The sequence below is a fragment of the Chiroxiphia lanceolata genome, chromosome Z (assembly GCF_009829145.1).
Source record: "Chiroxiphia lanceolata isolate bChiLan1 chromosome Z, bChiLan1.pri, whole genome shotgun sequence".
Taxonomy (NCBI): domain Eukaryota; kingdom Metazoa; phylum Chordata; class Aves; order Passeriformes; family Pipridae; genus Chiroxiphia; species Chiroxiphia lanceolata.
Window position 1 is genome coordinate 27,029,412 of NC_045671.1, and position 24,071 is coordinate 27,053,482.

Sequence of the window (24,071 nt, forward strand, 5' to 3'; positions counted from 1 at the left end):
AATACAAAAGGCAAAAAATTGTCCTTCAAATTATAAAAATGTAAAAACTCAATCTTCTTCAGTGCATTGAAATGGATATTAATTTTCATTGTGGGAAAAGAAATAATTTTAATAGATTTGATGCTTAGAACATATTATGCACTATATTTGGTTTTTTGCATGCAAACAATAAATATTTTTAAATTGAGAAAATGCAAACATAAGAACCCAATTCAATACTCAGCTAACTTACAGAGACTCCCTCTATGAGTTCAAAAGGCAGCTCTAAAGAGGAATTTGCTTTTAAAAGGTGCTGCACTTTTCTATTAAGCAGAAATATCTTTTTCCAGGGGATCTAACAATGACAAAGGACTTATCAGGTTCAAGACATAGAGACAAAATATCTTCAGTTTGAATTTGTGTTCTGAACGGCAGTTGAAGATTTTAAAATTAGCTTTTTTTTTTTATTTAATTGAAAGACAATCACAGAGCTATTCTCCATAATTTCTGACAGAGAAATAGAAAAAGTACTTTTGTGTGGGTGTTGTGGTTTAGGAATATACTTCCCAATTCAGTGCCCCCCCCAAGGCTCTCCCAAACCAGATACTTTCTTGCTCCCTGCCCCACCCTCTGCCTTTCCACTGTGGCGGGATGGAATTGAGAACTGGAGACAAAAAAGGTGAAGATCACAGGTTGAGATAAGAACAATTTACTAGAAACAGCAATGAGATGAGAAAACAAACAGTAGCAGCAACAGTATTAATAACAAAAGTATACAAAAGATATGATGATTTATATGCAAAAATGCTCACTCCAGACCCCCAGACAATGAAAAATGGCAGACAATGCCACCATATTTTTCGACTGTAAGCCACACCCTTCTTCTTGGAAGCCAGAGAGTCCCTTCCCCTCAGCAATGATGTGAGGTGGTATAGAATAACTTCCAAGTCCTGGCCAAAACTAGCACAGGTAGATTCTTATGTTACTTGGAAATCTCTCCTAGATTATATTTTTCACAGCAGAAGGTTCACTCATCCTCAATTTTCTACCAAAACTTCTAGTGTTTTCTTAGTCAAAATAACCTGGGTGGAGAGGAGAGCTGCTACTTTAATACTGCTGTTCCTGAACACAGTTCTGGATCAATCAAATACCTTGACTGAACAACTCTACTTCATGCATGTTTTAAAAAAACAGGTAGACAGTTACGGTTTTCCTTAGCAAACACCTACACATTTCAAATTCTAACAATTAAAGTCACATTATAGCAACCTGGTCAGTGTATGTTAAAGCCTGTGCAGAGAAGTGAAACTGGCATGCTTTTGTTACTGCGGAAGGCCTCCAATACCTGTATGTTTATGTCCAACATGGGTCAATGAAATCTTCCTGCCTTCACTATTTCCACTTTCCTATCTTACAGGAGTGGAGGATGGGTTAGCTGAGGTACACCTCATCCTCCAGGACCTTGGGCTGGAACCTTGCCCATAGTTGGTAAACAGTGGGTAGATCTTATGTGCACCATACTGACTTCTCCCATATTCTCCCTACACTGCTGGCCAAAGAAGAAGAATGAACAGAAGAGATATGGCTAAAGCCAGTTTTAATTCAGTTTATGGGACTGTGGCAGCACACACAAAAATGAAAGGAAGGTAATCCAAATCCAAGCATCTGTTCTCTGTGCAGCAGATGCCTCAGGGCCCAAGAAGAGACACTACAACAATCAACACTTTTTTTTTTTTTTTGGTACTGTTATTTTTGATGGAGGTTTCTGTGCCAGGCCAAGCTAAACAGAACAGCTCTATTGCTTGTTCATTTTAATCTGGCCTTGAATCTTGCTCTACTTTTATGTCTCCACAGTAGTTTTACTGTATTTTTGGAGATATCTAAGGGAACAATATTCTAAACTGGTTCTAACAATTTATCATGAAATATTTTCTCAGCTTTCTTATACTTGGCTTTGGGTTTTTTGATGAAAAATCATTAGGAGATGCATGAAATCCTTAAAGTCAGAAAATGTAAAAGTTGTTTTTCACAGAAATACATTGATGTTTGCCAGAGAAAACAACTTTTGGTTATGGTGAAACTGTGAATGCATGTAAAAGAGAAGAGTCTAAAAGTTAACACCATACCTGTGTAATTTTTTTTTTTTTGTATGCTATCTATTCAGGAAGTATGTCACCATGGCTCTAGATTTCATTACAGTTCCCACCCTCCTGCCACCTGCTTCCAGTTGCTTTAGCAAAGTGTGCAATAAAGAGTAGCTTCCATTTATAAAGACAAAAAATTAAATTAATAAGTGGGTTTTACTCTAGCTGCTCCTTTCACCTGTAATTTCAACAAAAGACACAAAAAAGGCAACTTCCCAAATACCTCTTTCCCCCTAAACTAAAGGGAAGATTTTGAAAATACTTAGATGAATGAGTAATTTTTCACATGTGAATAGTCAAAGTGAAGCTCTGCTGACAGGGTAAGAGACATAAATTATACATGATTTAGCTCCTTCAGTAAGCATTGAATGCAAGTGACCAACTGAGTGTTAAATATATTGAGCAAAGGAATGTCACTGTGCTCTAAGACAATTTAGGACATGTATTTCCAAAAACATAACAATAAATAATACAAGTGTATTTAAAAAATAGTTCAGAGGAAAGGCATATTTTTAGAAAGTAAACTACATATTCTGTCATTCCATAAATACAGTATCTAATGGGCAACTTTTATTATACTTGGGAGCTAAAATATAATTAAGATAAATGAAGAATTGTCTCTCTGCTACTGGAGAATTTTCTGTTCTGTTTGTCAGAATACTTTAGAAACATCAGTTCAATTTTTCTTGAGGACATCCACTGCTGAAGAGACACTGTTAAAATTTGCCTTTTGGATGTTAACTTTTTATGAAGTTCTCCCAGTAAAATGATATATTGGGTTCTGTTTATCATTCATCAGTCTTTGCTGTCTCTTGATCTCAAATTTGAATAATTTTTTCCCTCTCTCTAGTCAGGGGAACTACCACTTAAAAATTATTAGTTGGCTTTGGAGCAGGTTGGTGTTTCCATTACTTTCCCTTTTTTTTTTTTTTTCTAGGCAGACACTGTCTTCAGCATCCAGTTACCTGGTCCTCTTCAGCAGACCTCCTAACCCACTTTTTTTACCTCTGGCTTTCAGTGACAATCTTCCACATAAAAGCTGATGCTCTAAAATTTTCCATCAATCTTTGTTATTTTTATTTTATTTATTACTGAAAAAGCCTAAATATGCAGTTTCTCTTCAAGGAATAACTTACTCAGAAGCACTGCAGCAAAGTAGTGACAATTCTGCTAATTTCAATGCTACTGTATCTTTTGCACCTTTTACATGTTGGTCCATTTACCATCAGTAAAATGTTTCCTCTGAGTCAAAAGTAAGGACTGTAGGATCACATCTTTAATTTTCATAGTATGTACTAATTAGGGAATCAAGTAACTGACTTTTTTTACTATATCTGCAGAACAAACAAAATTTACCATTACAGTGAGGGCTAGTACAAGATAAATGCACCACACATTTGGAACACAATCTTTCTCAACAGTGATATTATGAAACATTTATGAACACTGAAGTCTATACACATCAGCAAGCCTGATAAAATTGAAAAGAGCTCCTTACTTATGCAAAAATAAGCAGATGCTTAAGTGTTTGCTGGAGCAAGTTTTAGTTTCTCTTCATGCATATTGGACAGATCCTCTGCACAGGAATGAACTTCAGTCAATAAAATGATTAACAACAGCAATACACACTGCAATAAAGTGTATCCACTCCAGAAAAATTAATTTAAGTAATGTTAGTTGTGGTCTTTCTGGTGACATGTGAAACCTTAAATCTCTTGAGATATATTACATTATAGAACAATGTTTGCAAGTATTTTACATCAACCACTTGTTTTCCTATCTTGTGTAGGACATGTCAAGACTTTTCCACTTAGTGAAAGTTTATTATTTTGATTCATTTCCCCTCCAAAAATGTATTGCCCATGTTTTCCATTTAAAAATATATTTCCAGTCATGTGTAAGCTTTAAATATTTTTGCATTTCCTATTGTGTTATTTTCTGTGACTAGTTTCCAGTGTTTTGATCTTCCCCAAGTCCAGCTATAATAAATAAGAAATCTCAGAACTACTTTTGAATACCCTCTTCAAATTTGCAAAATTATTTATAACTGACGATACATACGTAAGTAAATCTCTGTATTCTGATTTAATAGTCTATCTTGACATCATCATATTCATGATGCCAGAATTTCAGTATTCATCTTTCCTTTGCAAACTCTTAACTGTTTTTTAAAATATTAATTACAATATTCAGCATTTTTCTGTAATCATAGAGAAGTCATAGGAGTGGTTCCAAAATTTACTCAATGCAATGGATAATTTTTCCTGGGCCTCAAGATGGGGTTTGAATCAGACCCTTAATTAGCATCAGAAATTAATCTTAAAAGAATTTTTTATTTTACACCCATAGCAGAAATTTCTATCTGAATAGTAGTTCTCAAATCATTCCATTATTAAAGCCTAAACCCATTGTACCTGTTTTTCTCAAAGTAAATAAATTGTTCATTCATCCAATAAAATTTTTTTTTTCTTCAAAGATGAGTTAATGAGAATAAATTTTTAATGTGGTGTCTTACTCATTTCTGTAGGTGATACTTGAACTCTGCCGTTTTGCAGCACTTGTACCTTTGTCTAACTCTTTTGATAAATTCCCATTTAATTGTGTCTTAATCAGTCTTTATAGCCAGAGAAGGGTTGGCGCGTTATCATTTGCTTGTTTCTCCTTAAAAAGCTGATATGCAAATTTGCAGTTTTGGTATTCTGAAGGTAAATTCAATGTGAAGGGCTTACAAAAAGAACACAGGTAGTAGTAGGTTCCATGGTAATAAGATATATTAAAGTCTGACTTCAATTTCTTCATGAAGAATTCCTGATGTCAGGTTTCACAATATATTGACCTGTTCTCCCTATTATCTAAAGATTGTGAAACCTGAGAGTATATTATTATGTGTGCATATTTTTTTGTGCTGTTATGCAAAGATATACTTTCAGGTTCATCTGAAAAATGTGACTTCATGTGAGAACATGACTTTAGGACATAACCACATATATTAACACCATATACATATACAGAACTGCCATACCAGAAATCACATTCTTGTCTGATATACTAACAGAATTTTCATACCTCAAAAAGAATAGAATACAAAATGGACACAAGTAACTCAAGGATGATAATATTGCTAATTGATAATTTATTTCACTACATTTTGTTGTATATTTTCTTATTCAAACAAACGTGCTATTTTTAATTAAGAGACATTTTTAGGTTTTAAGTTATTTAGGGTTTTTGTTGTTGTTTTAATGTGCCGTAGCTTATTGTTGGTATGAGGCTATTTTATGATCAGGAGGACCTTGTTTTTAATAAGCTGCAATTGAGTTTAGTTAAGTGGAAATACGCTGTGGGAAGTGGAGAAATTTTGAAACATGCCCATGATAACAATAAGCAATGTCCTCTGTGTCTAGTTGCTGATGCAGAAAGGATATGTAGAAAAGACTGCATATACACCTTTACAATGTGTATATTATATAAAAGAAAATAATTTGTAGGTAAGATTTGGAACAGATCGGTGCTTCATGAGGAGATAAGACAAATAATATTGCTTAGCACATGGGCAAGTCAAGTCCTAAGGCATAGAATTAAAGACTGGTCTGCAAAACACTTTGAAAATTTACTGTGTTTGTGAGTCAGATTACTTATATTCCTACGAACACAAGCTTCCTCTGAGCACGTAAAATTATTTTTTTTGCTTAAAAAACCCCATATGGACACTAGCAAGGCTGTGTAAACAAAACTCAGCACTAAAAACTGAAAATAGGACAAAGTTCATATCCAAGGCAGACCATTAAACCGTGGGGAGGGGGGAAGGAAGGGAGGGAAAGAGAGAGAGAGAGATGGTTTGTTATTACAATGGAATAAGGAAACAGGTAGTAACTACCAGAAAACCAGAAGACACAAACAGAACTAGCAAGCTCTGTAATCATTCACATTGCTTTGCTTTTCTGCTTCCTTTTTCTCATTTGAATTCTATGGTATACACAAAGACGTTTTTATACAATGTTGGTTATTCTCCTTAAGAATGAAATGTGGGATAATATTTCTTTAAATATTCAAATATGGAGTCCAGAAGGCTCTTTAAATGGAAAAAGTGAAATTGAATAATCCCTATATATTGAGGTACTTGTAGAAAATGAAATTTATACAATATGCTAACACACAGAGGAGCCACTGCTAGATAATAATCCACCAGAAGATATGCCACACTACAGAAATATTGCTCAAATCAAATGACAAATAAAGGGGATATTTTTCGTAATAGACTGTGTATGATTTTAGCTGATACTTCTGTACCAATGGATAAGTAAATGGGATACATATGAATGAGAATAAAATAGAAGTGGAGACTTTCTACTTCCTTCAGGGACAAAGTATTTTCTCTTCAAAGATTCCAGTCAAAGGATATGTAGGCCTTTATTTTCAAAACTATATAAAATCTTGCTGAGGCAGGATACAAGAAGTTTGAGGGATGAACACAATGATTTTTGTACATGTATAGTACTAATAAAAGTTTCTGAAATAGCAGCTGTATACAAGTATGTAAAAAGAAATAGAAGAATAACATTAAATTACAGTTCTACCATCTTAATTTTCATAACTCTCAAGCCGCAACATACTGCATAGATCTAGAGCACTACTGTGCAATATTGATTTCTGCCATTTATCTGAAACGAGGAATAAGTGAAACACTGAATATCATTAAAGTTAATAAGGGAATCATCTTAGTTGTTCTCAAGAGGTAATTTTAAACAGAAAAAACCTCAAAACTGAGTTTATATTCAGAGTTGCTAGGGGATTAAATGAGACTGTTGCCAAGGTGAAATAATACCTGAAAATTCCTGACATACATCATCCAAAGGTTTCTGTAGTCTGATCTTCCATTTTGACTCAGTGTTACCAGTGGTCTGAATAAACACTTACTGTTGCTAAGGACTGATGTTGTTGCCAGGTGAAAATGGCCTGTATTAACCTGCCACAAATATCTAAATATGTTGATATTTAAATATGTTGATAGAAGTATGCTGATAAAGAATGGGAGAAACATGTCTTGGAAAATTGGATGATCTATTATTTCTTATCCACGATGTAACAGTAAAGTGACTTTTCTTAGTCACTGTGCACATGAACTCTAACCCATAAAAGTGTCAATAAAGTACCTGACAATAATGATGGTAGTCTTAAATGAATGTTGTGTTCTATAGGATATAAATCTTAATCATGCATTCAATATAACCTATAAAATTGTTACTGAGGGGAGCTAACTGAAGTCAGATAGCCCTTTGTGTAATTCAGATTAGCAAAGACATATGATCACTGCTCCTTTATCTTTCAAATGGATTCTGTCACGCTGTCCTTTAATGCTATGAAATTTGAGTACCATTATCTCAAAAGCAACTAAGAATATGCTTCAAGTAAAACAATGAAATAGATACTTTGAATGTAAATGAACAAGTTCTTTAATTGCTGTGTCAGCGCATGTATGTAACAGGCATATTTCTTTGATGCTGGTTAAATTGCAGTCTAATGCCTTTTTGAAAATTTGCATAGTATTGTCAATAATACTTTATAGTATAATCTTGCCTGTAAAATCTTGTCATTCTTAGTCATTTCAGGAAGCAGTTCCTTTTTTATAAGTCAAGTAGAGATAGGAGACCAGCAGAAACCATTAGAGAGAAATATTCACACAGAAGAGCTTGAAAAACAGTTGCAGTATCCTTTCTTGACAAAAACTATTACAGCACACTACATGCATATAATTCTTGCTTTCATTTGCCAGTATTAAGTACAAAGCACTGACCTACCCTATGTTACAGAAAAATCTATTATAATGGACAAAATTATACATTTAGAGAAAATTAGTTTACACAATGGAATGGAATGGTGAAGTTACAGGGTTCAGCAGCAAAGTTTTCACCCTCTTTAGAACCCTTCCTAGAAGCCATTTAACCGTCTTTTACATCTTACAAGGCAGCTTTGTTCTTGGTTTTGCTGGGCTTTAAAGAGACTTGTAAAAAGTCACTAAAGAGTGTGATCTCTACAAAACATCTGTCTACTGTTCTACCCAAACTCAGAACTCTTGATGTCACAAAGACTAAGAAAGCACAAATGCTCTTGTGTTGTGGAAGCTTATGTCTCTATGCTTAGCTTTGACTGACACATCATTTCTTCTCTGGACCCCAATCTATTTTCTACCTCACTAAACTTACAAAACTCTGCATAAATTTTCCTTCTCAACTTGTTCTGTAATCCTATGAACACACTGTCTTCCTGTTCATTCCTTCAGTCAGTAAGTGCCAGCTGTTGGGTCCTGGAAAAAGTTTTATTTATGTGAAGTAAAAAAGTGCAGAAAAAAAAAAGTAGTTGATCAGAAAGCTGTGAGAATAACAAAAACTTTGTGATTGCACTGAAATATTGAATCAGAATGTTTAAGTCAAGTAAAAGAAAATTATGGTTTCCATCAATCAACATATAAATGAACTTAGTGTAGATACATTTTCCATGGAAAGATAAAACTCTGGGTGATTTCAGTCTATAAACTAATCCCTTTTTGATTGTTCTGTTATGCATGAAACAGAGGTCATGCTGAGAAATGAAAAAAAAAAACTGGAATGAACATAAATTAATTATCCTAATATATTCTGCCATATTGCATCTGTCAAAAATGTCCTCATTTTTAATGGGAAACATGCAACACCCCATGCATACCCTATCCATATTTTTACAAGTTATGAAACGTTTGCATTTTCAATATCCAGAATGGAAGTATTTATAATATTGTAGCTGAAGCTAATTAATATGTGCATGTATAATTAAACATAAGTAACTCTTTGCATGAATTACAATGGCTTCCAGGAGGCACTGCCTCCAGAGTGACAGAGGAAGCTGCCTTCCTCTGAAGGTGCAATGGGACAGAGGTACAGCTTCACATGGATCTGCAGTCCCTGCTGTAGAACTTGAAGGTACGTGAATACCTACAGTCTGGAAGGGAGTGACAATACTTGGTAGCAGTACATTAATGTCCTGCCTTGCTGATGAGGCACATACTCCTTACCCTTCCCTGGAAGAAGGAGAAAGACAGCAAGTCTCACCAACATACACAGCAGCTATGGTATCTCCTTGTCAAAAGTCTTTGCATTTGCAGAGTTTGCATAGGTCAAGAAAGTATCAGAAATGACAGCTTCTTAGAGAGTCTATCATGTTGTACCTGTTTGGCAAGAAACAATATTTTTTATAGTGCTCTCTTGTACAAAAGGTGTCACCTTTCTCATTCAAGACAGACTGGGTTTCCCATGTGACAACTCTGAAGTGGCTAAGAGTGGTCTACACCTCACCTCACTATGAGTTGTCCAATCCCTGCTATCTGCTGATTGGAGTAAAGAAAACCTGCTTGCCTTTTTTAGGCATAGGATATGAAATCTCAGAGTTCACCCCTGTCATGATTTGTGTTTGACCTGTCACTATTTATCAAGACCAGAGACTTGAAGCTGATTTGATAAGGCTCAAAGGATAGCTTTATTCTTGAAAAGACAGATCCACTTTTTCCTCACTAGTTTTCTTGGGAACAGATAATGTTTGAGCAAAGAACAGAAGTGGTGCATGTAGCTAAGCAGACAGAAGAATCCAGAAAGACTTTTGAATTGCTAGGAGGTCGTGTGTACCTGTTTTGGAGACCTAGGCATTTACACATGTCCGAACAGAAGGCACATTTTCTGTGCCATAAGCCAAGAGTTCCCGAGTTCCAGTAAACTGGATCACTTCAGGTAACATCTTGAAATTCTTGTAATATCTGGAGTTGAGAGATATGTGATTGTTATTTTATTTTCCAATCCATAAAGTCTAGTGGTAACTCCCTACCTATTTCTCTTGCTCTCAGAAATAATGTTCCCAAAGGGAAAAACAGTTGGGAAGAATAACACAGGCTTTCTGTGTTGACTTTTAGAGATCAATGGGAGAGAGAAGTGCTGGTTTAAACTCAAGATAGCTGTGGCTTACCATGAGAAAAATAAGCAAACTTAGAGCATTCCTGCTGTGTTCCTCTGTCTTTAATCTGTGTGCCGTTATACATTATGCCTTTGTGATATGTAAAAGAAAAGGAGGCTTAATTCAATTTAAATGTACTGCAGTGTTTAGTTGTTGTGGTTGTTTATTGTGCTAACAGTAACACTACAATACAGGAGCTCTGAATAAAAATATTACAATGAATTCAGAGAGATCCTAACAGATACAATATAATGATAAAATGCCTGGAATAATATTATGTTATGGATATTTTTAGTATTTCTGTGAAAAAGGGAAGAATTTACTATGGTGTACATATATTAATATTCATAAGTAAATTTTAGTGCAATTTTAGAATTTGCTGATTAGATGAACTACTATTTACTGAAAAAATTGCTAAGCAAGAGCCACTAATGAAACAAACACCTTTGCATCTGTTTTGTTTGCTTAGTGGTGAGGCTTGGGTAATGGGATACAAAAAGATAGTAAAGTCTACTTCTTTCAGTCTCTCACCTATGCAAAGACCTAAGAAGGCTCTTGCAGGTAGTCAAAATAAATATGTAATTCCACAAGTACTGAGCTAATTAGGAAAGCTCGTGATTTCTTATAGGAGTTAACCAGTTCTTCTAGATGGGCCAATAATTTTTTCCGTGTTTTCCGGAACTATGAACCTTAGCCGAATCTCTGAAATGCACGTGGAAATACGGAAACTTCCTTTTTTTTGGTACTTGCTTCTCTGCACAACTGCTTTTCAAGCTTCTTGCTCTATTCTTTGGAAATCCTTTGAAAATAATCATCTCGACAAACTTAAAGAAAGACTGATAAACTTGGTAAATCAGTACTGCACCAAATAACATTCTGAAATGTTAATGAGATAACTGGATACTACATATCATCCTATGAAGAAAGAGACAAATCACATGTAAATCCTAAGATCTTCACCTTCTATTACTCATAATTTCCTGATAAAGAACCATGCAGCACACTGCATTTGCGATGAAGATTCAGAGAAATTGCTCCATTCTTTCAAATCTTTTACCTAGAGTATGGAAATAAGATAGAGTCATGATGTTTATATGAGAAGTCTTAGGGGAAAGATGATGCATCATCACAGAAAATGGTCTTCTAGCTATGTCCTCAATCTTCAAAATATAAAATTTTACTCTCTTCCCTCCCTTTTATCTGTCTTTCCACTTTCAAGGTAATGGTGGAGGAGCTCTGTTATACTCTAGAAAGATAACAAGGGGATATTATAGAGAGAATGATGGAGAGGTTTGTTGTATTCTTTTCTGAAAACACTATGTTAGTACACATATGGTCCTTTCTTCATTCTTCTGTCTCAGAGTAAACCATTAAGTTCTAACAAGACATATGCATATCTAATGCATTTCCATGAACATAAAAAAATATGTATTTATGATCAAATAAATCAACAGTTTTATGGAATGATAAATATTCCTTAGTAGGTGGAGATGGAGTTCAGAGAGATCTCATTATAACCAGAACAAAGTCACACCAAAACAAAGATTCCAGCCCCAAGGGAAACAATGAAAATGAGCAAGAAATCTGAAAGACATAAAGTGAAGAAACTTCTGGTTTTATTAAGTAAGTCCTGAGTACAATACAGTAATTAAATATACGTATTTACAATACACAACCAGAATTGTTGCACAAACATACAGCATTTGGCAGATCATGAGGCTTTTGAAGTGTTGGTTTTAATTTATTATATCAAATGTCATGTCTAAAAATGTAACTGGTTTTCCAAGAAAAACTTTTTATAGGTTTATAGGTAATATCTATGTAATAAAGCCCCCCTAACACTGTATTTTACTTTAATTCACTGAACAGTTTTTCATGAAAACAGTCAAAAATGTACTTTTGCAGCAGGAATTAATGAAATTGGCTCAGTTACAGCAATGACATAAGCAGCAACTATGGTTTTCTGATTTCCATAAGAGTAGTGAAAAAAACGAAAGATAAAAAACCATAACAGAAGAATTCTAAACGACTGCTTTTCCCTTTCTGGCTTTAAAACCTAGTGTCATCTAGAACTGCAGGGTCCCTCTGCTCAAATTTTTGTAAATGATTCCTTCTTGTAAGGAGAAAAATGTTTCTATATTGAACTTCCAGAGAACCATCCTCATTTTCTCTTATTTCCTTTCCTACCACAGAATTTTACACTCAATTTATCAGGCAATTAAAACTCAAATCAACAGTCACATAGCAATTATGCTATAAGGGGAATATATTGCAAACAAAGGTTTGATTAACTCCTCCACATGGCAGTAAAAACTGTAGCTGGAGTCTGTGTATCAACCCAGTAACAAAACAAAGCACTTTTTCTTTAATTGCTCTCTCCAAGGAACAGAGTAAAGGATGGGATGTAATGGGATTAATGATAAAATATGGGATAGGTAATAGGTAGCCAACTTCAAACTTTGTGACTAAAAACAACTGCTGCCTTGTATCTGGTTGGGTTTTTTTTATTCACGATAAAATTATTTGATCTTACATAGCTTCTTAAGAAGAGTTTCATACATTACAGATTCACCACTGACACTGGCAGATATTTTCTGTTCATAGTTTCAAAGCAGGGCATAAACATAAGGTAAAGGAAGCTTTAACTTCTAGAGAGGATTCCAGTTCAGACTAATTTCTTAGACAAAATGTTTGTACTCTTCTTCTGGATAGACATATTCAGGAAGTTCCACCTAAATATGAGGATGAACTTTATTGCGTAGATGATTGCACTCCAAAATAGATTGCTCAGAGAGGTTGTGGTATCTCCTTCACTGGATACATTCTAGAACCATCTGGTCACAATCCTGTGCCATGTGCTTTAGAACGACCCTGCTTGAGCAGGGGAGTTGGACCAGATAACCTACAGCTGTCCCTTTCAACCTGACCCACCCCATGAGTCTGGGATACTGAAAATTTGATATCCAGGTTGGTAGTTTGGCTTTTCTTATGATGACCTCATCACTCTGAAAATTAGCACCAGCCTTCAAAGTACTGCATATCTCACTGAATAGAATATGGCCCTCTATGAATTTCTCATATAACTTTTATTCCATAATTCCTTTCGAGATGCTTTCCTGGCTAGGAACCCACAAACCCACATCTAGATTTTGTGGATTTTGCCTCGTGTGGAGCAGGTGTTCAGAAAAAATGTGAGAGGATCTAATCTAAACATTGTTTTTTGACACAAGTTGTGCAAGTATGTCAGAAAACTGAATATCAATGTTTAGTCTGATTACTCAGCAAATTATTTTAATATCAGACTTTAGGAACTTTAGGCCTATTGTGACTGAAACGATAATGAAACTTCTTATTTACAAGTACAAATCTATGCAGTTCACACTTCTAAAATTTTTTCTTTACAAAGCAACTCTGTTCTACGACTAGGAACAAACCATGAGTTGTCAAAAGAACTCTTGAACAAAGCTGAATGGTGTCTGCTCTCCCCTTTAAACAAATAACTGTACCCTTTGTAGATTAGCATTTTCTGGAAGAAATAAGGCCTTAACCAAACACATGATTGGAAATGAAGATCCTTGCTTGACTTCAGAGTTTTACATAAATCTTCAGAGATCAACAAATACCAGGAAGTAAATTTTGTATGAAGGAAGAGAGCAGAGATTGTGTGCACATAGAGGAGGGAACTAAAAATAAGAGAGAAAAAGAATAGAAGCAAGAATGAAACTGAAGGCATGTGAAGAGAAGTCAGAAAGTGGGAAGAAGGAAAACAGATTTGCAGAGAGAAACTGAATAAAGAAGAGAGGGACTTGGAAAGACAAAGAAAAAAGAGAAAAGGAAAAAAGTGAAAGAAAGAGAAAAAATAACTAGAAAAATGGAGGAAACTGAAGAAAGATAAAGCAATAAAACATTCTTTAAAGTGTGTGACTCCTTTACATAAACACTGGATAAATTTGAAACAAGGAAAAAGATCAAGAGAAAGATAAGAAAGAGAAACAACACTTTGAACTGAAAAAAGAGGAAAGAACGGAAAATTAAAATTCAACTGAAGATGAACTTTAATGACAAAAATATGACAGTGAATCTGTGCATTTTTTGATTTTGGAAATGGAGATAGTTGTTTCAAATTAAATCAAATGAAAGTACAAATACAGTCAAATAACTAATACTTCTTAAATCTATCGGAATTATTTAGCAAGCTATGTCTCACATAGCACAACACACCTATTAAATAAGAATTTGTGCTCAATGAGTAAAAGGTTTCCTGGATTACAAAGAGAAAATATTTCCTATTGTACTATTAGTCGCTAATACTAGTCTCCACCCCTAGCATCTAATAGAGATTCTCCCTTCCCTCATGTCAAATGCTGTTTGTTTTCCAAAGTCTTTTTTTTGTCCTACTTCTTCAAAAACAAGGTATTACAGCGGTTTATCCTGTCACCTGACCTGTTCAACATCTCTGTCAGTGACCTGGAGAAGAAGATGGAGGGCACATGCATCAAGACTGCAGAATGACCAGTCAACAGAATATTATACTCAAGGTACCATATCTCACTATCTCTCTCTGCTTTTCTGTGAAGTTATTGCTTTATGATTCATAGGCTGTTTCACAATTTTACCTTCATAAAGTTTTGTTGTGTTTGTATATTATAGGTAGAATTCTCATTTGGAAGAGTTTATTAAGTTAATGACTGTTCAGTAAAGGCCTTGACAAGTGAGCAGTATATTTCACATCAGTTCATTTTGATATTCCAGTTTATCAGTGTGGCTTTCAGTATTTTATTTTTTCACAATTAAATCTCTGTCTGAATTAGCAGGGTTATTTCTTTGCTTCAGCTGATTAGTAGGATTTATACAAGAACTGAAAAAGCAATTTTCTTAATTCAGAGATGCCAGCTTGTCAGAACCTAAATCAAGGTGTTTCTTTTAAAGCTCATGTTGTATCAGGAAGTTCTCTGTTTTACTGTTTGTTTGCTCTTCCCTTCTCCCCAGAGGTATGGTAATACACAATTATGATTAAGTAACAAATCCTTTGCTCTCTTATCCTTACTTTGTGTTTGTTTGGTTTTTTGTTTGTTTGTTTGGTTGATTGGTTGTTTTTTTTGGTGTGGTTTTTTGTTTGTTTGTTTGTTTGCTTTAATTTTCCCATTTTCTCCACTTAAAAAATAAATAACCTCTCAAGTCACGTTATGAGTCCAGGAGTTTCTAAGATTTCAAATGAATTCCTGTGTTTTTTTTCATTATTACTGTAGCCAAATTCAGAAGGGCCTAGAAATAAATTCAAAATATATTCACTCTCCATCAAAGGAAAATTAAGCAACAGCAGAATTTTCTGTAGCATTTTACAGATGCTCTTCTCCCTTTAAGACTAAAGATTGAGAAATTATACATCTGCAGTGTAAAAATCCATAAACTGTGTTCTAAATGAAACATTTAAGAAGTCTGTAATACTAGATCTGAAAGTGAATGGTTAGTTGAAATAAAGCCTTGTCTTTCACATACAGTTTTATACAGAAATTAGAACCTAAAAACTGTCATTGTGTCATTAATCCCTGAAATCAACAACTGTGTCCGAAGGACTGAAATCTAGTTTCAAATAAATCAACTAGAAAGTACTTAACACCTAAAACTCCCAGTGGCATCTATAATAGCATGATTCTACCTTGAAATTATAATAATATGTATATTTCCTTATCCCTATTGAGTCACTGTGTTTGTATTAAAGAAATTTTCCCAAACATACTCAAGCAAGTGTCTAAAATGAGTTCCATGAATCCTCATTTACTGCTGCTTAAGTAGTTAAAAAAATGACCATTTGCATGTATATTGCTACAGTTTTAGGAAAATCCATAATTGAAAATCTAGGTGAAGCCTTCTCTTGACACTGAAACTCAGTCTAGTTATACGCTGCTGAAGAACAGAGTATTAAGTTCCTGAAAACAGGTGTTTAAGTTCACTTTGTTAGTTTTCACAGTGATTGAGTCAGTGAAAGTGGAACAGATTTCCTAGAATTTCTTTGGAAATTCTATATAATGGTTTGAGACCTCAAAAAGTATCTATTCACCTCCTTAATGGGATACACATAAGTTTGTGGTGGAAGACCAAGCACAAAGGTTTATGGAAGTGGGAGCAAGGCTGTACACCAAGTGAAATGCAAAAAAAAAAAAAAAAAATCTCCTTATTTAAATACTAGATTAAGAAAAGGAAAGGAAGTATGAAGGAAGTCTTAAGAAGCAGAAAACAGGCACAAATTAATTACTTGTGGGAATCTAGATACAGAAAGTTTAAAATATGCAGTTTTCAAAAACACATTCAAAAAGAGATTCAAGAACTGTGCAATGGTGAACATCTAACAAATTAATACCAAGCCAGCAACAATTTTTTTCTCTCCTCATGTATGTAATTGGCATGAGAATTGATGAATGTGAAATAGCAATCAAACTGTTTCTTTCATCAAGTATGAAACATCTTCTCAATATTTGTTCCTTTATCTCTACAAATTCTGATGTCAACCATAATCCAAGAAATACTGAACTGCCACGTAAAACCCAGTGTTCCTAGTATTTAGCTCTGAATGGTCATATCAGCCACTTCTCAATGTTTACCTTGCACATTCAAATCCCAAGCCTTGGAAATACAAGATATTAGAGCTGAACCTCTCTGATGGCCTTAGCTAATGAAACTTTGTAAAATAGAGTGAGGATTCCTGCACTGTTGGAATTTTTCCAAAACGGATGTGAAAATAACACCCTTACTCAGTATGCAGTAAGGCTGCATGAGTCCTTTTACTCAGGGCAAAGAATATGCAGCTATCATCTTGGTTTGAAAGTAAAGAGAACCTTTGAAACCACTTTTCTAGCCTGAATTTTGCAGTGTTTCAAGTTTATATTCCTGTAGTAGCTTTCCATATCTCACTCTGTATCATGCTTTTATTTCAAATGGTTGGGATGCAGCATGCTCAAAAACCAATCATTTTTTGTAGTTACTCCTCTGCTCTTTCCTTCTGTATTGCCATTATTTTCCTTAGAACCCCAGATGATAAAATGGGAGATGTGAAAAGACTAGATGAAAAGCCTTTCTATGCTCCATTTAGTCAAGTGGGAGAGTGAAGAAAAAAAGGAATGTACACGACTGTGGGGTTTTGAGGGATTTTTTTTTGTTTTCTTCATGAATAGTACTAAGTTGCCTGATCAGGTCTGAGAAACAAAGAAATTCCATTTGAATAATTTGGATAAATTATTTGGTTATGTGCTTGAAATGACCTGAAGAAATCAATGAGTTTAGAAATTCAAATGCCATCAATTAGCTTTTGGATTTGTCATTAAATCTAATCAGAGATGTTACTGATTTATGTAAACATATCTTCCTACAAATGTCTAGTTATAGGAATTAGAAAACTCAGAAGAATGAATCTGAATAAAAGTTTTCTTTACCTTTATTTTACTTTATGTGATATGCAAATTTCAACTTGGTTTTAAGAATGGAACTGACACTTTCATAATAAAGAAATGTTCACAATGCCTATATATTCACATTTCAATACTACAACATGTTGTATTGCTGTGATGCTTTACCTTGTAAGCATTAATAATCATCTCTCAGATTGTTACCAGAGTCAGATAATATAAGTATAAATATCCCTAGTGTTTAAAGGAGAAATGGTATAGTCTTTTATCAAAATCTGTCTGATAAGGTAGAATTTGGTGAGGGGTGAAAGTGGAATTGAATATTTTATGGCAGCAATAATTTTAAATATTTTTCAGAAACACAAAGATCTAGTGCAGTAATTCGCACTTTAAGATGTAGCTGTTTCTTTAAAAAAAACAGCCCAGAGAGTAAAAATGACTTCTTAGCTACCTGGAGGCACAACTCTTTGTTGCAGAACAAATTAATTTTTTTCCTAATATTTTAGGCTTAATTTTTTCTATTAATTGAAAAATAATGTCCTCATTATAAATTACATTTTAATAGGAACCAAACACATTCACAAAAAAATGCTGCAGTTGAATGAGATCAGCAACATTTGGCGTTTAGTCCTGGCATATTTCTTCTCTATAATTACCTGTTTGTCTCACAAACAAAACAAGGTAATTCCAAATTCAGTCTTTTTTTCACTTTTAAAAAACTGCATACATTTTTTGGTATTTGAAGACATAGAGGGCCAGTTCTTTTTACTGTATGGAAATTACTACTTTTTCTAAATGAAAAGTTATGTAGTGCTCATGGCAAAGTTACCCATAATGAGATTTCTCATTGCTGAGTTGCTAGATTCAGCCAACATACTACTGGCTTTCCAGGAGATGCTATTGTGTTTTGGGCAACTGGAAAACTCATGAATTATCTTCTGCCATTCTACTAAATAAGGAGAAAAAAATTTGAAGTGTTGATAAGAAAAACTATTCAAAGATGCAAGGTTACACAGAAATTAGGGCTTCTTCCCCCCAAAGTATTGGTGGGATCAATACCCCAAGTTCATCTTATCCAATGTATTCTGTGTGAGCAATGAGCATGAGAAGCTGAAGCCATTGTGCAGTATGAGTACTATGACATCGTTGTCATCGTGGAAACATGGTGGAATAACTCACAAAACCACAGTGTTGCAGTGGATGGCTATAAACACTTCAGGAGGGATAGGCAAAGAGAGATGGTGGAGTAGCTCAGTATGTTAGGAAGTGTTTTGGTTTCCTACATCTTAATTATATGATGATAATATGATATATATGCTTATGGGTAAGAATCAGGAGGAAGGCCAATGAGGCAGATACCATTGGGGGAGAGTTATAGAGTCAGGATGTAAAGTCAGACAAACTGTTTTATAAGCTGCTGGAAGAAGGAAACAGCCTCAAGTCCTGTCAGGGAAGGTTTAAACTGGATAATAGGAGAAATCTTAATTGAAAGGGTTGTCAACATTGGAACAGGCTGCCCAGGGAAGTGATTGAGTTGCTGTCCTGTGAAGTATTTTAAAAGATGTTTAGATGTGGCATTTAGGAACATGGTTTAGGATTTCATGGTGCTCGGTTAACAGCTGAAATCAATGATCTTAGAGGTCTTTTACAACCTAAACAATTATGTGAAATATATATTAAAAATACATTATGTCTTCTGGAAAGAAATAAAATAAAATAAGCAAGCTAAATCTTGAATTTTGCTCTTACTATTGTAACTGAGACAAAAAACAACTAAGCAATCAAACAGCAAATTCCCCATTTTCTGATAACAAACAACTTGCCTTCCATTGTGGAGTTTCTGCTTTTCCTTGAGAAATTCTATCAAATATGCAATATATGTGTGATACCTAGATTATACTCTGTCCAATGGCTTTTGCATACAAGAGTTTTTACTACAAGCAGAAACAAAAATTGCATTGCAGAAATAAAACTCCGATGTTGCTATATAAAATACTCTGGCTTTCAGTGTATCACTATCTACAAGCAAAATGATGCAGATTTTGACAAGCCATAGTTACCTACTCCTAATAATCCTGCAACTGCACCTTTTTGTGCTACCAGTGCTGTGGGCTCTTGGATAGAACTGTTGACAGAACAATTCCCAACTAGACAACAAATAGTTAATGTCTCTTTAAACAAGTGTAGAACCCCTCTATCAGAGGGCTAGATTTAGCTGTTGTAGGAAGCATGTTTTGCCAGACTACTTTTGCATGTAGCTGGTGATGCTGAATGAAGCCTCAAACCATATGTTTCAGTACAACTGTTTCACACTCTATCCTATGTACACAGCCAGAGACTCAAGTAAGGTCTTCAACCTGGAGCTTGGTTTTGTTTGTTCTCCCAAAATACAACTCTTTTAACAAATTTTGTCATGTAATGAATTCCCTGTTCTCCTGCTTACGTATTTGTGAAAGTGGATGAGCATCTCTGGGAAGTTTGTAGGGGTTTTTCTACTAAATGGTGCTTCAGTAGCTGTACAGGTCTCAGCATCAAGATTTTACAGCAAAACCTGATCTGAATCTTGCTTGGATATGCATATTCCTTCTGTAGAATCCATGGATGTGACTCCTATTTATCTAATGATGTAGCTTATAGTTAAGTTCACATTCAGTTCAGTTCACACTTGAGTTCATGTAAGGCTCAAGTAACTTCTTTGTGTTGTGTGGTGATAATAATAATGATATTCCTAAATTACCAAAAGTCACTAAGACCACAGGCACTTTTTGATATATAAATAATATTCCAAATCTGATAATAATTACATAGTTAAATATAGTTAAATAGTTAATATAGTTAGGGATAGTTAAAAAATATAATTTCAAATACTTAGCTAGCTAGACGTGATTGCACATATGATTGCTGTCATATGTGCCAAATGCTATGTCAGGTAATGAGAATTTGAATGTTACTGGTGTTTTAGTTCATAAACAAAGATAAGCAATCAAATCCAGGAAAACGTGAAAAAGAGACAAGTTTAGTTTTGCTCTGGAACTTTGCAAGCTGTGTTCTGGTAGACCACAAAAGAAAGCAAAACATGTGACTTGGTACTGAAGACTGTACCATACACTTTTCCACATACGTTTGTCATGTGTACTGAGGTTGGGCTGAAATCCAAAGTGAGCTCTTGCAAATTCATGATGATTTTTGCTCAGAAAAACTGAACTTAGAATGTAGCTTTCACAGGCAGCTGTTTCTTTCATGAATTTTCACTGCTCTGTGTTATAAGGGTATCACTAGAAGTGGGATGGATCTAGAGATTGTTGTGTGCTAAGTCATCAGCCTTCTTACAAGCGCTTCCTTCGAGTGTTCCTTGCTGTCCTGCAAGGGGGTATACTTACCTGACTTCTTATGTTAATCAAAATTTGCTGACTAATTCTAAATTTAATTGCAAAGGTTTTTTCCCTGTGTTGTGGATGAACCTCTAAACAGTAGTTTAAATCCATTTAATTGATTCTATCACTTCCAATTGTGGCTTGATCTTACCTTAGACAAACAGTCCTAGATAAAGCTAATTTTTAAAAGAAAACAGTTCAATAATAATCTGTCTGATTATACTCATAATCAGATCTGATTTTAAAGTATTAAGAAACTTCTTTGTTGCTAAATTCCTTCTGAACATCATCAAATCTGATTAATTGAAACCACCATTTCCTCAAAGGTAGCATATTTTCAGGGAGCATTTACAGAGTAATATTTGCATATGAAGACTTATTTCTGTAGCTATTTCTGAGGTATGTTTTCCACAATAAGAATGTTCAATTTTAAGTTACAACAGAAGTTCTACTAGAATTGCATGTTGGATAATGAAGGCAAGATTTAACATTTTGTGATGCACAATTTCTATGGATAGAAGTAGAAGTAGGTAAGCACCACTTATCTCATTGAGTGGACAAATTGAGATCAAACACACTGGTCTTAATTGATTAGATCTGGAGATGGTAGCATTTGTGAGTCTGAAAACACTGCAAAAAATAATGAACCACGTTTTAGAAAATAAAATTTTATTTTGGCCTTGTGTTAGACAGAAATTGGGAATACCCACTTGCATAAGTTCATCAGGAAATCACCGATGGTAATTTCCTCTTCCCTACCAGGAACAACCTCTAGAATTAATTGAGTCAGCTGGCCTAGTGAGCAGATGTCCAATTATGTCATGGAACATGGGTCGCAATGTCTCTTCTTAAGCAAAACTGGTAAATATTCAAAATACAACATGATGCTGATGTGAAACTTACATATTTACACTTAACATCTGTTTAGGAAATCACTTTAAAAAGTAGACATAAAAATGTGGCTATTAGACAGTATTATTTCTAGGGACAAATACAATTCTGCAAACACTCAGCAAATGTTTTGAAATCTGGCAACTACTCTACTCAGAGGGGGATCTCTCTTTACTTGAGAGTGTATCCCTAGGTGGTGAGTAAAGAGAGATGCTTGGCTTGCTATCATATCTCTAAACACATCAGATAACTATGCCCACCAGCCTACTTGGACACAGCAGTGGGTTTGACCATCTGCTCCCAAATATGACTATAACTGAATTTTGGCACTAGAATTCATGAGAAAAAGCAAGGGGTACTAAGAAAGACTGGGTTCAGACAGGTGCCTTGGAAATTTACCCTTGGTAACATGTGTTGTTGTAACAGTGATATGCATTCATTTCCACGGCTCTATGAAAGTGCGCAATTTGTGTTGGCATGGGACAGCAGAAGGTTGTCACTTCTGGTTAGTACTGCTTTCTGTAGAAACTACTGTTCATATACTATGTACTTTAGATTCAAAGGTAACAGAGAAATTCTACTTAACACAAAAAAATACACCCCACTGCATAATGCTGCATATCATGTAAAAGATTACTTAGGAGTCAAATTTTCATTTGCTGCTAACTTCTAGAAAAGGGTTAAGTGGATACAAAGCTCAGCTGTGACCCCTCCTCCATTCATTTAACTAATCAAGAACCCTTTACAGAGATTTTGCAAAAAAGTGGGTAGAGCCCACTAGTTATGAAGCAGTCAAACAAAAGTGACATAATGGTCAGCTGTTGCTGTATTTTCTTTCCTTCAAGAACTCTTTTGCTTTTCTGGCCTTCTTCTAGTAGGCACTTTCCTGCCTGTGAGAATGGAGTAGAGTAGTATTCTTAAAGCTGATTTTATAAGCCATTCTCAAAATAAGAAAATTAAGGCTGAATTATAAGGAAGCAACCAAGTGTGCCCTAATAAAGGAGGGAAGGTTATGAGGACTGATTTAGACTGTTTCTCCTCTAAGTTTTTTTCTCTCCCAAAATGGCTGAATGTGTTCTTGTCCTGGTGACCAGTGACATATCATGTGGCCTGTTGTGGAAAATTCTTTTTGTTTTCTTCCAGCTTCTCATGGAACAAGTTTAATTCTACTCCAGTGAATAAAGAAAACCTCAAATTTCAAAAAACTTGGCCCAGATTTCTGAAATGTGAACAAAACTTAGAAAATATAAATACTTGCCCGGAGAGCTTAGACTCCTCAATATGCATTTTAGAAACTCTGAACCTAAAAATTCTGTGTAAAGAATTTAGTCCATCCTAATTGCTTTTTTACTAATTGTTACCACCATCAGGGAGCAAAAATATCTCCATTTTCTCAGAGGAGTGAAAAAGAAAAAATATGCTCTTTGAGATAGAGAAACTGAAATGGAAGTTAATTTATTTTCTGTTAGTCCAGATTCCTTTATTTTAAGGTGACCAGATTTTAATGACAGAAGAGGCTGAGACCAAATAAGCTTAAGAACAAACACTTTCAGAAAAGTTCAGAAATATATTGTGACGGATTAAGCAAATCAGAAGACCAGATAATTAGATAGCTGTCTAGAAAAAAAGATAAAGTGTGAGAGGAAAGTGTTTCCAGCTCAGATGATTTTGTTACCATCCTCTATACTAAAATGAGAAATATGAAAAGAAAAACCAGTTACTAAATTTGTGTTTTCCCAGTCGTATAAAAGGTAAGAAAATTAAGAAAATGAAGAAGATGGAATACACAGAACCAAAGTAAAAAGTCATGATAACCCACTGCACTGTCTGTGCCTCCAAATATTGCTATGAGTGAACTACATGAAACACTGAACATCTAATGACTACGGTAAACTACACCGCTAACCTCTCCATTCCAGACCAATTTTGTGGGGTTTTATTTATTTAACAAATTTTTGTATTTGCTTTCAAATATTAAAGTAAGGACCTCATGTAACTAAGTCAATATTTTTATTTAATGTTGTGAATAAAAGTCTTCTTTTACACAAAGAATATTTTTAATCAGTTGAGACACACACATTTACAGGAGTTGAGATGTGCAGAATAAGACAAATAAAAGCCTGGCTATCCAAATCTCATACCAAAGAAAGTTCTCTTCCTTCAAGTTTTCTTCATCTGACTCAAAATATAGGACAAATCCCTAGGAAAAATATAATGCAATAACAAAATCCAGACAAAATCCCATTCAATCAGGAACCTCGGGAATGATTGCAAGGGCCTGGTAATCATTACCGGGTGAGGCT

At 34.7% G+C, this 24,071-nt stretch overlaps 1 protein-coding gene across 42 annotated transcripts in view; it reads right to left on the minus strand.

The window, feature by feature from the left end:
- PTPRD (protein tyrosine phosphatase receptor type D) overlaps window positions 1-24,071 on the minus strand; it is a 1,166,099-nt gene that overhangs the window by 449,165 nt on the left and 692,863 nt on the right. The window lies entirely within an intron of this gene.